Source organism: Bicyclus anynana, chromosome 23 (genome assembly GCF_947172395.1).
Source record: "Bicyclus anynana chromosome 23, ilBicAnyn1.1, whole genome shotgun sequence".
NCBI classification, from domain to species: domain Eukaryota; kingdom Metazoa; phylum Arthropoda; class Insecta; order Lepidoptera; family Nymphalidae; genus Bicyclus; species Bicyclus anynana.
The window spans coordinates 1,993,014-2,010,745 of record NC_069105.1 but is presented as its reverse complement, the minus strand read 5'-3'; the positions used below and the strand labels follow the sequence as shown (position 1 = coordinate 2,010,745).

Here is a 17,732-nt window from a genome sequence, read left to right as displayed (position 1 = left end):
ATTAATTAGTCTTCGAGATGTACACAGAGAGAGGAGACTATAGTTAACCCGTTATCAACTGACTCGTGAGGCAATAAATTAATGAAAGAAGAAAGAAAATAAATTAATTTAAATCTAAATGTTACAAGACAGTACCCTAATGACAGCATGTCTGTTTGTAACCCTTTAAAAGAAAGGGTGTACTACATGCATTATGGGTGTACTATATGCATTATTATGCATTATGCGTATTACAACATAAAAGCATAATAAACGCGCACTGATTTTTGCTGAGAACCGTGCCGTCACAGCTTACATTAAATATGAATAAATTCAAATGAATTAAATTAAAATTCAATGTATGACAATATTGTAGGTGCAATACATATATATATTATAGAAACCTAGATAATATGTCCACGAACATTCGCAGCATGATGACGTGGCCACCTCGCACTATTGCCCTGTCTGGGCCCACACTGGTCTATTCGCGGGAATATTCGTGGCCACACAAATTCCCTGCTTAATTTCCTCCCTACTTCCCACGCCACTCGAGCAGTGTCTGACTGCGATATTTCAACACACACGAGGAATGACAACAAACAATGCGTTACTGTTACCGTTGATCTGAGCTTTTAACAGAAATATATATAACAGTATAGTATATGTAAGACAAAATATTAATTTGTACAAACGAAAAGGAGATTTAAAACCACGTCTTACTAGACACGGGCATAAGTTAGTTATTTCTGCATATCGTCTCCAAAGAGTAAAAAAATCTTTTGTAGGTTTGGGTGTACTCTTCTATAATAAGATCCCCAAGACTGTGATGGACCTGCCAATGGATAGCTTTAAGCAATGTGTTAAAAAACATTTACTTAGTCGAGGGTACTACAACATTGATGAGTTCCTTAATGATAAAGATGCTTGGAGGCCGTTGGATCAGCTTCCACCTTCACACAGAAAGTAAAACTATAAGAAATGTAAACAGTAATTGTTATCAATTGTAAATTATAATACTGTATGACTTTTTCAAAAGAGCAACTGTTGAGTTTCTTGCCGGTATCTTCTCAGCAGAACCTGCCTTCCGAACCGGTGGTAGAATCTTAACAAATAGTCAACTGACGTGTCAAAAGTGCTTGTAAACTGAGCCTACTTGAAATAAATGATTTTTGATTTTTTTTTGAAATGTTTTAACTGTATAAACCATTGTCCATAAACCAATTACAAGCAGACACGATGCTGATAACATTATATTTTAAGACCCGGTGGTCCGATAATTTGATAGAGACGGTCGTTGCATATTATATCTCCCCGTCAAAGGGTACCGAGTTGCCGGGATATGCTAATTTATGTCTTAAATATGTATAATAATTAAGTCGTGTTTGCGTCGCGCCACGCTGCGAATTCATTTGAATTTCACGCCCCGAGTGTTTCTCCATTCTGTGCCGAATATCCTGACTACATTTCGTTGTATGACATAATCTTTACTGGTGTGACAACTGGTGAAGAATTACAGGAGACATGAACTTAGAATTCAAATGAATCTCTTTGTATATATGAAGCAGTTGTACTGTAATCCTAAATTAAGTATTTAAACTTACATAATCATTATCATCAACACCCCATATTCCGCTCACTGTTGAGCACGAGTCTCCTCTCAGAATGAGGGTTGAGCTTTGGTCCACCACGCTGACCCAATAAACGCACATGATATTATATTCTAATTGGAATGTGGTGGACAGAACCTCCTATTTGAGTCTGATGATGATTCTTACCTCTCTGGCGCAGTTGGTAGTGCTGTGGCTCTCAACAGAGAGGTCCTGGGTTCGATTTCCAGTGCAGGTCAGTTTATGATTTAATATTTTCTAAATTAGCTCTGCTCTGGTGGTAGGCAACGGCCGTAGCTAGTTACCACCCTACCGGCAAAGACGTACCGCCACGCGATTTAGCGTTACAGTACGATGCCGCGTAGAAACCGCCAGCGCTATGGGTAAAATCAACTTGTACCAATTAAAATTAGTCCATGCTTTCATTTTACCGCCCTAAAGTCTCACAAATCACCTGCTTAAAGTCTACCGACTGAGCGCAGATACAAAGAAAAAAAATGCTGCCTTTTTAGACTGAATCGTACTTAACTCATCATATTTAACATAAGGGGAGATCGCAGTTAAGGGCAAATACTCACTAAATAAATAAATTGTCGATGATAATGCACTGGAAGCAGTGGCGTGCACAAGGAATTTAACTAGGGTATGCACTGTACATACAAATTGTGCAAAATGGAAAATTCCTTCCGTAAAACAGGGTTGTAATGAGTCCACAGGGTAGGCAGTGCATTTTTGCATCTATGAAATGCACACCACTGACTAGAAGCAATGATTCTTTCTTATTAGAAATGGCACTAGCACGCTGAATCTGAGGTTAGAGCAAAGGCGCCCCAATTGCCTTTGTTTCATTTAGTCGCATAATAAACAACGAAAGTTATTTAATACATTATAATACCTTAATATTGTCTGCAATGTTGAGTTGTGTGTTCAGGAAGAGTAAAAAGCTATTATACTTAAAATAGTAGACGCCAATCGTGCAATCAAACAAGCAAACTCTTCATCTTTATAATATATGTATATATACATATATTGTGCATGTGCTCAGTGGAGTAGTTGAGTTTAAAACATTTTTTGAGGTGATTTTGTAGCCACATAACATATTTAGTAGTATTAAATCATTGAGTAATAGCAAAACTGTAACCAGCTGGCCTATTTCATATTTTGGTTTTTATTATCAACCCATCAAAATAAAAAACAAATCAATTGACAAAATGTCATCCACGTACTATGATACAAATTACAAATGTCATCCGGTGCTTACGGTGTCTATCATTTAATATGTAGATGACACTTTGTTGTCCACTTCAATAAGTTGATAATAAAGACCAAAATAGTGAATTAGGCCACAGGTCTTTGTTACAAAATGAGAAATTTTGAACTTAAATCCTTTGTCAGCACAATCTGTTCATACGTCCTATAGCTGTACCTACTCTAACAGGTCGAACAGCTATTTCGGCGAATTCCACGTAAATCCGAATTCCGCTTTTTAACCAGAATTGCAATTTTAAACATACCAGTGTCCGCTACGTAGTTGATGTAAAACCATTTTGATCTCACGTACCCAACCTCTAATGCACGAATAGAATAGTTTTCTTAATTGGTCCAGGTCTGGCTGGTGGGAGGCTTCGGCCGTGGCTAGTTACCACCCTACCGACAAAGACGTACGTACCGCCAAGCGATTTAGCGTTCCGGAACGATGTCGTGTAGAAACCGAAAAGTGGTGTGGATTTTCATCCTCCTCCTAACTAACAAGTTAGCCCGCTTCCATCTTAGACTGCATCATCATCACTTACCATCAGGTGAGATTGTAGTCAAGGGCTGACTTGTAAAAAATAAAAGAATAGTTGTGAATTCGACGGTAATAAACATGACTTCCTTCAAGTAAATAATACCCGCACTTATGCTTAGATAACGTATTTTGAACACCTCCCAAAATGTAAATAAGGCCCCTTAATGGATCGTTAATAAAAGATAGACTGATAATAATGATGATAAGACATTAATAAACACAATGATATTAAATACTGTTAGATGTGTTACTAGCGCATGAAAAATGAAGCGCTCAAAAGAAGAAATTTATACACAATTCAATGTTAGTTGTGGTAAACAACGGACGTTATTTAAACAAATAATACTTATCTAAATATCGTTTACAATGTGGAGTTGTGTGTTCAGGAAGTCTAAAAAGTATATATACATAAACATATAATGGAATTAAAGACAAAATTGTGCATATGTGCTATAAGTGTTGTAACCTATTATTCGGATCACTTTTCGCGATGATTTAACAACATCGTAAAGTAAAAATTACAAAAAAAACAACAAAAATTGAAAATTTCGGTTTTGAAAAAACTGTCCCGAATGTTATGAAATTATTAATTACAGTCTCGATCAAGTCATCAATATAGTATTTCAGTGCGCTTTCATTTGAGACCCTACTCGAGTATTTTGGAGACATTCGGTTGGTCGGACACCTTTAATAAAAAAAAAAACGCCTACCCCCATAACTTATAAACGGATGAACCTATTTTCATCAAACATGTCTAAGAACCTAAGTCACCTAAAAAACTAAATTGAAATTGCTTCATTACATCCCAACTGAAAGACAAATGATAATAATTCCAACTAACTTCTGAACTTCAAACCAACGCCGCTTCACTTGGCTCCTATTAAAATAATAAAAAAAAACAACATTTAAAAAAATAACTACACAAGAAGTTTTCAAGATACGCTCGCTACTGGCAGTCGGCAGACTTCAAGTAAGTAGTTCAAGTGCATGCGATACTTTTTGTGGAGTAACTTGTTTTTTTTTTTAACTTCATATTCAAGTGGACACGAGTGCCACATCTGCTTATTATAAAAATGATGTCGTAGATTGTAGGATATATTTTTATAAAGAACTGATAATATGTATTTAATATAATAGTAGCGGATGCCCTGCAGTTTCACCCGTGTTCCATATATTGTGGGTATCTCAATATATTCTTTACAAGTCAAAGTAAAAGTACTTGTTCATTGATAAATATCATGAAGTAGCTTACTAGTGAAGTGCGGAGTGCCCTCGTCACTCGTCGATATCGATACGATCTTACCACTACGATTACGTATTTTAAAATGCAAGGATAGTTAAAGCCGTGTGTTAAACAGATAGTCGGAATTATTTGAATTACTTTGTAGTTAAAAAAAGTAGTCATACTCCTATAAATAGACTTGTCAACACCTTGAAGGTATGGGAAATACTCCACAACACCCTGTATAAATAATAGAAGGATAGAAGTCTGTAGTTTACCACACACACACACAGGCGAAAGTTTGTGTGTAAGTGTGTAAGTATGTCCTCTTTTACGCTGCCGCGATTTGGCTGAAATTTGAAATGGAAATAGATTTTTCTCTGGATTAACACATAGGCTACTTTTCATCCCGGAAAAATCCATGGTTCCCACGGGATTTGTGAAAAACTGAATTCCACGCGGACGAAGTCGCGGGCATTTTATTCTTTAGAAGCTAGCCAGCCGTTGACTACAATCTCACTTGATGGTAAGTGATGATGCAATCTAAGATGGATTCGGGCTAACTTGTTAGGAGGAGGATTAAATCCACACCCTTTTCGGTTTCTACACGACGTCGTACCGGAACGCTAAATCGCTTGGCGGTACATTTTTATTTTACAAATGGCGGTTAATTTTACAATGCAAGTGCTACTACACGGTAAATGACTACATGCATGATATAGAAAAATAATAAAAACGATCTCCCTATCACTCGACAACTAAAGCTACCCCCAAACTGGGCTCCATAGCTTGCATTATATAATAAAAGTGTGACTAGTATAATTTTTATATTATATAATGTAAAATATGTATTGCTTGAATGATAATAAATAAATTAATTAATAAATAAATGAACATGACATATTCGCGGCAAAATTCGCTAACAGATAATAAAACAGGAACAGATGTCAAACAGTCCGGCGGAATCGTTCGGAAACAGCCAATGATGTGGCGGTTTCCGAATTAATTTCCGATTTGCGAACGAATTTATTGCGCCCATTCATGCTAATCTAAATTGCCTTTAGGTTCATCATCAACCCATATTCGGCTCACTGCTGAGCTCGAGTCTCCTCCCAAAATGAGAGATGGTCAATAGTCTACCACGCCGGCCGAATGCGAATTGGCAGACTTCACACACGCAGAGAATAAAGAAAATTCTCTGGTATGCAGGTTTCCCTCATGATGTTTTCCTTTACCGTTTGAGACACGTGATATTTAATTTCTTAAAATGCACACAACAGAAAAGTTTTGTCTTTAAGTGAAAACAAGAAATAACATCTGTAGTGAAACAGAAAGTGCATCTACAAAACAAGAGTGAATAGCTGTTGGCAGATAAAAGGCTTCGGCCGAGGCTAGATACCACCCTACCGGCAAAGACGTACCACCAAGCGATTTAGCGTTCCAGTACGATGTCACGTAGAAACCAAAAGGGGTGTGGATATTCATCCTACTCCTAACAAGTTAGCCCGCTTCCACCTTAGATTGCATTCATCTGGTGAGATTGTAGTCAAGGGCTAACTTGTAAATAATAAAAAAAAGCATTTTATTTGTTTAAATATGTCCAATTAATTGTAATCGAAAAAAATTTGTGTCATCATACCAACATAATACGTGTTGTATTTGTTTTCGCCATATTTATATAAAAAAAAAACCATTTCTGTACGGCCCCGATAAATATTTTAATTGTCTATGGAAAATGAAGAGCCCAAATTGAATTTCGAACGATCTCGTATTACTATAGACAAAGGCCTTATCGGAGAGCGTTAAGTGCTTCGAAAATGGAACATGTCATTCGAAACTTGAAGTATTGTCGTTAAAATGGCGTCCGAGGACGGCTTTCGTAAGCTGTTTAAATTACTTGTCTCCTTGTTTATTTCACTTAGCGCCGAAATTTTATACGTTAAATGGTGATGGCCCAGAATCGAAGGTTATATATATTATTTATTTATTAATTAAGTATTATGTACTGTATGTAAAGCCTTTTTTATGAAATCAAGCCCAATGTGCAACACAAACCACGGTTAGTTTTAAAGTACCTACTGGTAAACATACATTATCTATATTATATGCATATATATGTATATATAAATTAACATTATACAGAAAAAAGATTTCTATTGCTAGATTGCACCTCTTGTAAAGAATAAAAATAAACTATCTTTATAGGGATATTACTGGACGCTCGTGAAATTTCGTTTATCACAAATCCCTCGGGAGCCATGGATTTTTGCAGAATGAATAGTAGCCTATGTGTTAATCCGGAGTAAAATCCATTTCCATTTAAAATTTCAACCAAATCGGTTCAGTGGTAGCGGCGTTTAAGAGTAACAAATATCCATACAAACCTTCGCGTTTATAATATTAGTAGGATCTTCTATTATTGAGATATCTTCTAAGTTCCTAATACATGTGGAAGATAGAAGATATCCCTATAAAGAGGGAATAAAATGGAGCTTAGACTCACGACGCTACTCCAATACAAGTTGGCGGACGTAGGATACTTAATTTACTTGACTTTTTAACAATCGCTATAAGATGTTAATGCTAATAACCAATGGCTTATATGAGTTTATCGTAAAGTATTTCAAAATACGAGACAGACAGACACTCAATTTAATTTATTAATATAAATTACATTGAGCTTTTGATTCATACAAAATGAACGTTTCAATTGAAACATTTGAATGAACACTACAAACGTTAAACGCCAGGAATTAAATGCGAGCATGTAAATATAGAGATTTGAATGTAAATTTTAGTGCATGTTTAGTCTTGAACCTTTTCATTTTAAAGTGGGGCTACCAAGCGTTCTGCGTTTTACCGAGACTGTCCCAGTAAAATATTTAGGTATTACGAGTACTCAAAGTCAAATAGAATTCGTTCATCAAGTACTAACGAAAGTTGATTTTGAACTGTGATTTTTGCAACTAGGTATGAGTATCTACATATATTTTACACTAGCTGACGCCGCGCGGTTTCACCCGCGTAGTTCGCTTCCTATCCTCGCTATATTCGCTTCCTATATATTAAATGGGCTATCTAACACTGAAAGAATTTTTAAAACGAATCGGCAGTTCCTGAGATTAACCCGTTCAAGCAAACAAACAAACTCTTCACTTTTATAATTATATTTAGGTACGAATCTAATGTAATTTTAATAAGTCGAAATCTCAACAATTTAATTTAATAGAGTTCCACGAGCTTAAAGCGTAAGTATTTAATGACTGATAACTTATATAAATCTAATGAAATTTGATTGAGAATTCATTATTTATGCTTTATTATTTTATGGTCCAGTAGCAAAACTTGTTTGTGTAGTTACTCATAGATATATTCCGAAAATTGTACGTGTTTATCCAAGGTCATTGCCATATCCAACTGCGAACCTGATAGTTACAGAAAATTCATTTTCAAATTCATTTTCATTTTCACAAATGACTTAACAGTTTACTAAGTTTTCGAATAGTGGTTATTTTTTTGTAACATATTTATTAAGCAAATCTTTTAGTAAATTCAATATATCCCACTTTTTAACTCATGTTTATGGTAACACTAACGTTCGCTTCAGAAATTGTATTCAAGTCATATTCTGAAATGCGTTTTAGAAATTGTAAATTATTTTATAGCACTTACCCTAAAATAACTTCTTTATATAGAAGTAAATAAAAATATAAATACATCCAATGAGTTCATGTGCCTGCAACGCTAACGGCGGGAAAAATGTGCATGACATCATGCAGATCGCAACCAACACACGATCAGTTTTATCGGTTGTCCTGTCGTTAACGCTGTAGACACATGACTTATTGGATGGTGAGTGACTAGCATAATATATCAGTGTTGGTATAAATAAGAGGGTATTTGATGACTTGAACTCAATTGTTTGTTATGCCGCGTAGACACCGTCACGCTGCCACGTTAGTGATTTTATGCAATAATGTTTTGTGTTGTAATTGTTGTTTATCATAAATTATTTAGTGTGGGCATGGAGAACATGTCGAGCAGGGAAGGTGAGTGTTGATGCATTCTAAAGGGATCCCTTCATCCTACACCCAAGGTCACAAGTCCTGGGACCTGCTCGAGGTGTTCCCTCTACCACAAAATAATTGTACAATCACCCGTCACGTCACAAATATAACATGTTTTTTTTTGCTTAGCTCGATTTTTTCGCACCACTTGGCTATCTCATGCGTCCTTGACGGAAGGGCAGCGTTAATGTATGGATAACTGAATCGACAAAATGATTCGGATATTAATACAAAATTTATCACGTCATAAAACTGCCATTTGAATGGAGCTTTATGCGCAAATTGTCTTATCTTCATGGGTCATTGATTTGACGCAAAAAAAAGCCTTAAAAACGGTAGTACAGGAGACCGCAGTAAAAAGTAGTTGGGTGACTCGGTAAATATATGTGATGTTTCTATATTACTCTACATACTACCGTACTTTTAGGGAGGTTTAAAGTGAATTATTAACTGTCCAACCCTGTCCACTTCGTGACATTTTTTTCGTACAAAATTATATTCTTAAAACCATATTAGTGTAAGAAATCCATTTTTTCTTCTGATTGTGTAAGTGCCGTAGGCTTCTTAATTGGACCTCAGCGGCGTCACCGCTTGGGCGGCGCAGAAGCGTCGCCTGTAGTGCACAAGATTTTTAACTATGTACAAATTGTACAAAATGAAAAAAATTCCTGATCCAATACAGGTACGTAATCTAATATATTCTCAGGGTATTTGCGTTTATGCTTCTATGAAGTGCACGCCACTGAATAGAGCCTGAAGGCAGAAGCAGAGTAGAAGAGCGGAACAACTCTCTCATGACATCTCCTCGAGGAACCTGGACGTGCTGTAAAGGCGATTTCACACTGGAAAGCGTACCTATTGTTGGTTGACCCCTTGGTCGAAAGATGACATCAAGAGGGCTACAGGGAATCGCTGAATACTGAATCCTTACTAAAGGCCTATTGTCTAGCAGTGGACGTGCATTGGCTGATAATGATGATGAAAAATAAACCATATGTGATAATCTTTGATCTGTGGACATTTCAGACTCAAACCAAAAGGTAAAAGTAATTAAATTCTCACACAAATAACAATTAAGTGGAGCGTAGTAGAATACATAACTTAAGCGCGCTGTAAAACTTTATGGGCCGTCCGATGCAGACCGAAGGCGATGCTTTAACGGCCTATAGGCTATAGGCAGCTCTGTAAAACGCCACACATAACAATAAAACTTTAAGATACCATCGGAATTAGTAGAAGCGATCGACCTTGCATGGCTACACCTTGACTTTATTGAAATATACCAAGGAACGTGTAGATAAAACTTTAAATATTAATGATATTACCTATGTTTTTCCACTTGATGTTTTTGGCTTGGCTGATGATGATGATGATATTTTACAGCGTGGTGGGTCTAAGCTCCATATCTCCTCTCCTGTAAGGAGGAAGGCCTGGGCCTGTCGTAGGTCGTTTAAATAGGCTGATAATTTCACCGCAGATAGTATGCCTCGACTAGTGACAGAAGGGCAGTCTCATTTTTTTATGCGCGGGGTAATGTAACCATTATTCTTGCCATTATTCCACGTGGACATAATCAGCTAGGCTAGGACGTATTAGGATAATTTAGTTTAATTTTCTTTTAAATTTCAAATTAATAGTATGAGAGACCGTAGTACAAACGTACAAAGATGTCATTTCTAATTTAGCAGGGAAGTAGTTTGAATTAGCAGACGTAAAATAAGAACGGATTTTGCGACAGGGCCGCATTAAGGTTTAAGCGCGGACGAAGGTGCAGGCGTTTGCTCGTTTTAATCTATACTAATATTATAAAGCTGAAGAGTTTGTTTGGTTAAACGCGCTAATCTCAGGAACTACTGGTCCGATTTGAAAAATTCTCTCAGTCTTAGATAGTTTATTTATCGACGAAGATTATAGGCTATATATTAGTATGTACATATTTTGAGATTGAGTACGTGACATAAGACAAAAATTAAGCGGACGAACATACTTGACAAAGGTTCCTTGTCTTTACTACGGAATCCTAAAAAAAACAGTAAGTATATAATAACCCATTACTCGAGGAAACCCGCATCCGGAGTTTGCTCAATGAGCCGTAGTGTGGAGCGGGCCTAACGCAGTGTGCACACGCCCTTATGTGTACACCTTGTTGTGTTGCCAGAACAAAGTTGGTGTGACCGTGACCTCCCCTTTTAATTGTTAATACGGAGTACACAGACCGTAATGGACTTTGTAAAGGGTGCCTGTAGTGTGACCATGTTCACTAATATGATAAAGATAATCCTGTGTCTGTGTGTTTGTTTGTATACTCCTTCATATCGCATCTACTGAATGTTTATGAATACTGACTTTAATCTTGGATTAACGCATAGCAATATGGTCGCTTACACATGCTAATTCTTTGTTTTAATTATAAAATTTTTGTATTATTATTATTATTATTTTGTATTTTTGTTTGCAGTGTAGTAAGTATTTCTTTTTGTACTTTATGTCAGAAAAACAGAATGGTTCCCACAGAATTTGGGAAAATATTATTTCGCACGTTTCGCTTTCATAGCCAATTTTGTTGCTACACTTTGACTCTACGCAGCAAGTAACTAATGATATTTTATCGTATTCCCTCAGAAACGGGAACAATGTGGGTAAAGCCGGGACGTGTGTTATTAGCACACAATATTATAACTTTAATTTTAAGTTTTAGATTAATTATTATCACCATTATCTACATTATTTAATATTAGGTTCAGGTACCTAACGTTTCGAAAGAGCTTGTAAACTAAGCCTAATTGAAATAAATGAACTTTGACTTTATAATGACGCGAATGTGACGTTGTTTGGTGAATGGTTACATCCAATAATTACATAAGTAACAAAGATATACATAAATTATTATTAAACTTGTTGACAAAAACTCCATAAAAATCCGAGACACGAACTAGCGAAAAAGTCTCACATACGCATATTTGATGGTGACACTAATCCATACAAAACTTCACCATAAAACCATACTTTCCAACCCAAAGCGTCAATTTATTAAAAACGCACCCCCCGAGAGGGCGAGTTGTTAACTATACGCGTTAAACTCGCTAACTGGCGAACTTCGGATTTACTCGCATAATGAATTCATCTCGCGCGGGTTGAATATTTTATAGGCTAACGCGTTGTAATTAAATGATAAATGATCTCGCTGCGAGTGTTAGTACTATATAAGTCTTTACAATACTCAATTAGTAAAATTAAGGCCTCCGTGGCGCAGTGGATTTACAAAACGGAGGTCCTGGGTTCGATCCCCGGGTCGATTGAGATTTTCTTAATTGGTCCAGGTCGTGGCTAGTTACCACCCTACCGACAAAAACGTGCCGCCAAGCGATTTAGCGTTCCGGTACGATGTCGTGTGGAAACCGAAAAGGGGTGTGGATTTTCATCCTCCTCCTAACAAGTTAGCCTGCTTCCATCTTAGACTGCATCAGGTGAGATTAATCTATAATCCCATATAAAATGCCATTCCATATTCGCGGTTTCAGTATTTGCGGAGAATAAGGAGCTTTTACTGCAGATAATACTGAAATTATTCCCTATAATAAGCTCATACGCAGTGGGCTTGTCTCAATGTCCATTTTAGCACGGCAAACTTTACAATGTTTTAAATAATAACAAAAGAACTTAATTTCGTAAACGTTGATTTTTAATTCCGTATCTTTCCAATGAGATTATAATATATTCCATTTTCTTAATTTTTCAAAACAATAAGACAAAATTAAGTTCACTTTGATAACTCAGTCAGCTTAGCATAATTGTGTTACGCGAATGCAAATTAGGGTCTTAATGAAATTAAGTTAAAACTCAAATTCGCGCAGCAGCGGCTGTACAATCAAGGCCTAAACAAATATCGAACCCAGTGACGTTATATACGAAGCACAGATAATGTAAAAAGATAGACGGCGCACTTCCGGCAAAATACTCAATATTTATAAAGTGAAATCGAATGCTAACATTAATGGATTTTATGAAAGTCCTTATTAGGTATTAGATTTTGATTGAAATTGCTGATATTTATGCCTCAATAGTTCCACAGTTAAGATCGGACACAAGCGCAATCTCGGGTTCGATCCCCAGCTTTTGCAACCATTGTCGTACTCGTAACCACTTCTAACACGAGTTTTTCGCTTATTTAGAAATATTGGTCACATTCCATTATATGGCCTATATGAAGATAGGATGATGAATATCTTTTCTCTGTAAATAAAATGAGATAATCCGTTTAGCTACAATCTTGGCGTTGGTATTCTTGTCACCACTCTACGTGGGCATGATTTATTTATAGTTATCACGATAAGATAGCTAAGTTTCTTACTAAACAACCAACATTGTGTTCTGAATCCACCATTTTAAAAAAGTAATTAATGATGGTAATTATATTTTGAATATCCTTAACATCACAGAAATAACCCGCGAGGTAATTATATTATGAATGATTTATAGACACATATTCTCGATGTTAGATTTTAGATGTAAGACGCCTCGGTTTCCTCCACCCCCTCCCCCGCTATATACGGAACTATCTGAATCATAAGTGTCTTACTCTTAAGAGGCACATTCCAGCTTTTACACACAAACACACTTTAGCGAGTTTATGTTTAGTTCTGTAGAATTACTACGCTTCCGTCTACGTTTTGCGATAAGTCTGTGTTATGTATATTACATAATATTATTATGACTGTATTTTGTAACAATGGCGGTTGGGAATGGAAATTCCCTGTTCTTGGAATATATTTGTAACTAAGGGAGATATACTCCTGTATTAACCGCGTACCTACAAGCTACGAGTACAGTGTTTTATACAAAAGCCTGTTTTAATGGACATATAAACCCAGTTGTAAAGTAGTCACAACAGTCAGATGTGTCAAAGTTTTTTGTCATTAATTAAAATATGGAATTAAGCGAGCTACAGATCTCCCGACAAGATATTTCGCCCTCAGATCTAATAAAGTATGGGCCTTGGCTATCAGTTAAACAATTAAAAATAATGATTATTATTCATATATTGCCAGAAATACAACATCTAACAAAAAACGGTCACATTTACTCTGCCTTCCGAACTAGTAGTAGAATCACAACAAACAAACTAGACGATTTGTAAATAAATTTATTGTCCGGTGTTACTAAAATTTAGAGAACCTGTTAATGAGTATTTATTTAAGAATTAAGTTAATTCATTAAAATCCATTAAAGAGATGAATAGTAAATTATACTTTCAAAATTGATATTTACCAAAATTACATAATTTGGATCGCACTTGATTTTGTCAACCAAATCGGGCTTGGCCCTACTCGGACTTCCTATCCTACGTCCCACAACTAAAGTCGGCAAGTCTGCAGGCGCTTTAAACCTTATTTGTGTACAAGTATGTGGTAATTCAAACGATAAATTATGTTCTTTTTTCTGTATTCCGCATAGATATTACGGCTCTAGGAAAATTTTCCTGGTAACCCGGAAGCTATTTATTTATAAGTCTGTTCATATGAGGGCAACAAGGTCGACAACGGGCGAGCTCGCACTCTGTTTATATAGTACAAAGAACACGTTCTACTATCTACGACTAATCATGTAAATTGTAATCCAACCTTCGTAGTAGTTCTTTGTGACAGAACGTGTCCGACAAACTATCTACATATAGTTACTAAGGATGGTTTCGGTAATCATAATCGAAACAGGATGACATTGCTAAATATAGAAACGAATGATATATTAACTGTGAGATGTCGTTGGATATTAAATTAATGAAAAATATATATTTTTACTGCAGTACCATGACAAAAAAGAAATGTATGTATCTAAGAAACGTATTTTTTGATAATTTTATTGTTTGGTTTTAGTATACCTAATGTGCCCGGCAGTATGAGTCCATAATTAGGTACTTACGTTTGATATCGTTGTGAGCGATATCTAATTCATGGTTGTCGGCCAGCGTGCCTCGTCCGCTCCAATTGTATCTGAATCTGTAACAAACAACATACTAAATTAACATAATTTACCAAATCGGTAATCTATTTTGTTATGAAACACTAAATTATAAGCTTCAAATCAATGTATCACTTCATATTTACGTCACTTTATTTAGAGAGGTTTTTGCAGTGTCGCAAGTAATTTATCTGCTATAAATTTTTAACTGTGATGTGTTGAATGACAGATGACAAACTAAACTTAATATTAAATAAAACCTTATCAAGATAGGAAGGTGATTTATATAAATGAGAAAAAGAAAAGGCCCTAATATAGATCCTTGAGGGACCCTATTCTAACGACAGACCCGTTAGACCGCTTTCCATTGATATCTGTGTTCTGAAGTGTATTCATTAAGGCTTTATCATAGTAATGTAGTATAAATAATAAAAACCAACTGAATTTATCTTCTTCGTTGTTACGCACCGAACTCTACTTACACATTACCCTGTCAGAAAACTTTTCGTGTCTATCTCTATTAAAAGTCATTCAGTTAAATTTTTAAATCGACACCTCCCGTGACCAGAAGGCTGGCCTATATTTAGGCCAAAGAATTAGTATTGCCATACAACGTGGCAATACTGCCAGCCTTCTGGGCACTTTACCTATGATCGTCGATTCGGACGAATTCTACGACGCCTGAGCCTTTAGATATAGTTTAAATTTAGTATATTTTCTTTTTAATTTTTATAATATGTAGTTATAGATATTTAGGTACGTAGTTTTAATATTACTTTAAAATATTCTACATTTAAAATATACTTAAAATCAAACAATTTTTAAATACCCGTTTCTTAACATAACATGTATTTTAATTTAATTAACTCGTTAAACAATACGAAATAAAGAATAAAGAACGGGATTGAATAACAAATGTGGGGGAGATTAGTCAATATTTAACAAGTAGTTGTTCAAATTAAAAGTTATAATTACCCACGGGATACAAAGTTGCTCTAATTTGTAGGGTTTTTATTACCATACTCATTGACCTGTACAATTTTCTAGTGCAGTGAAAGAATTCATTTCGAAAAATATATTTTCCTTTTAAACGTAAACCGCTGGAAAGCCTCACTCGAGTGCTTTTCTATTCATCAATTGCATAACTTGTTTTTAAAAAATATATGCTTCATACAACAGTGAGTGAGTGGATGATTTCCATTCCACTATCGATACGAGATTTATACGCACGGCAGTGGGGAGCCAAGTTCGGAGTAGCGACGCCATATGTCAACTGTAAAGCGCGGCGCTGATATCTTAATGACACTTATTGTCATTTAGTAATTCCGGTCTTTTTGTGTAAGATGCTGTCAATTTTAGTTCAGGTTTTAGTCGCGGGACTTCTTTCGTGCCGCAGAGTCTAGGCAATGTTCTACTACATTTTTTTTTAATAATGAGTTTTACGGCTCTGGGTTCTAGCCCTTTTGAGTCATATTCTACTACAGATGCGTTAGCGCCACTGAGCATAATAACATAATAATTTACTTGGCGTCAAAAGAAAAAATAGAGGTGCATTGTTTCATATATTGTTCACCTTTCATTCAGAGAAAAGTACAGCCGTGGGATAGAAAGATAAATTAAAAATCTGTCATAAACAAAAAGTTACCTACACTTTTAATCGACCTTGTGAACAGAGGTATCATTTATGTCCATTGAACTATTGGACCGATTTGGTTGGATATTTGGTTATTTAATTGCATCTTTTTTTTCATAAAACCTCTTACTTATTATAAAATAATAACGATTTTAATTGAAAACTACCTTAGTCCCCCATCTCACGTTATGCGTATTAGTACATAATCAACAAATATACGTAAATAGGTACGAGTATATGGTATTTTAACTTAAAGGAGACAGACCATTTAGGTCACAGCACGTCGCAGAAAAAAATAAATACATATAAGAATAAGAAAAATGGTAGATCTTCTTCTTTAAGTACAATCGAACGTTAGTAAGCGGCTTCAATTTAACCTCCAAGACTTGGACTACATTTAACAGGCCAAAGTCAAATAAAAGCATTTAATGGACCCTAAAAATCAACGGCTACAAAAATTACAACCTTTTATTACTCAACTCTTTTTCATGTCACAGCGGGGCTTGGAAACGGTTGGTCCCATTATGTGGTTACCTACGCACGGACCGCGTAATTTGACCTTGGTTTTCGAAAAAAAAAGTACCCAGGTAGCAACGCTCCGAGCCATCAAAATGAGAACGAATGGATCGCGACGCGAACGAAGTGATAAAGGACCGTGATAAGAAAAAAAATATCACGACTCATTGTTAAGACATTTTATTTATTTATGTTGAGAGGCAGGGTACACTTTTCCTCCGTCTTTATACTATTTTAGGGTTCTGGACTTTGTTGTCCGTTTGTCTGGCTGTCATCTTTTTTGCAGGTACAAGTTGAAATACTGGAGACATTCAGTTTCTTGGAACTGTTAAGAAAATTACATTTTTAAGTCACCTCACTGCACACACCCAGAACTCACTACCCCAGTACCCCTGGACACTTTAACACAAGAAAAATAAAATCCATTTCTAATCATGAAATTTTGAAGCCATAAACCTTTCAGTAAGTAAACGAAAAAGTCCGAAAAGGTTCTGATGAGGTTTCCTACGACATTAAATTAAAAAAAATAATACGAACATACTAATAAGCCAATCATTATCATCATCATCTTCAACATCAGCCTACTTGAATGGCTTACTACAGTGCCAGGCCTCCCTTTCTATATAAGGGAAGGGATACGGAGCTTACACTCATCACCCTTCCAGAAGCGATGCCACTGCGAGTGAGTGTTCTGTGTGGATGTATATCTATTTACCACAGATATATAAAAAAAAAAAACTTTATCTATGTTCTGTATCCACCTAACTGCCAAGCAGCCGACAAGACAACGAAGCAATTGCTCTTTTCAGCAAATAATCGTGATGTTTCTCAAGACCGGCGCTGGGCGAAAGGAAGGCTACATTCGCATTCGTATAGTTCATTACCACCCACACAAGGTCCGTTCTAATTCGGCCGCAACACTCAGCAATTTCGCAAATGGACAGAAATTAATCATTCA

At 35.9% G+C, this 17,732-nt stretch overlaps 1 protein-coding gene across 4 annotated transcripts in view; it reads right to left on the bottom strand.

Moving 5' to 3' along the window:
• LOC112043724 (brain tumor protein) overlaps positions 1–17,732 on the bottom strand; it is a 497,062-nt gene that overhangs the window by 103,620 nt on the left and 375,710 nt on the right. For all 4 annotated transcript variants that reach the window (XM_052888776.1, XM_052888777.1, XM_052888775.1 and 1 more), the window contains one exon: positions 14,587–14,663. The gene's annotated coding sequence lies outside the window, so the exon portion shown is untranslated. The remainder of the gene's footprint in view (positions 1–14,586; positions 14,664–17,732) is intronic.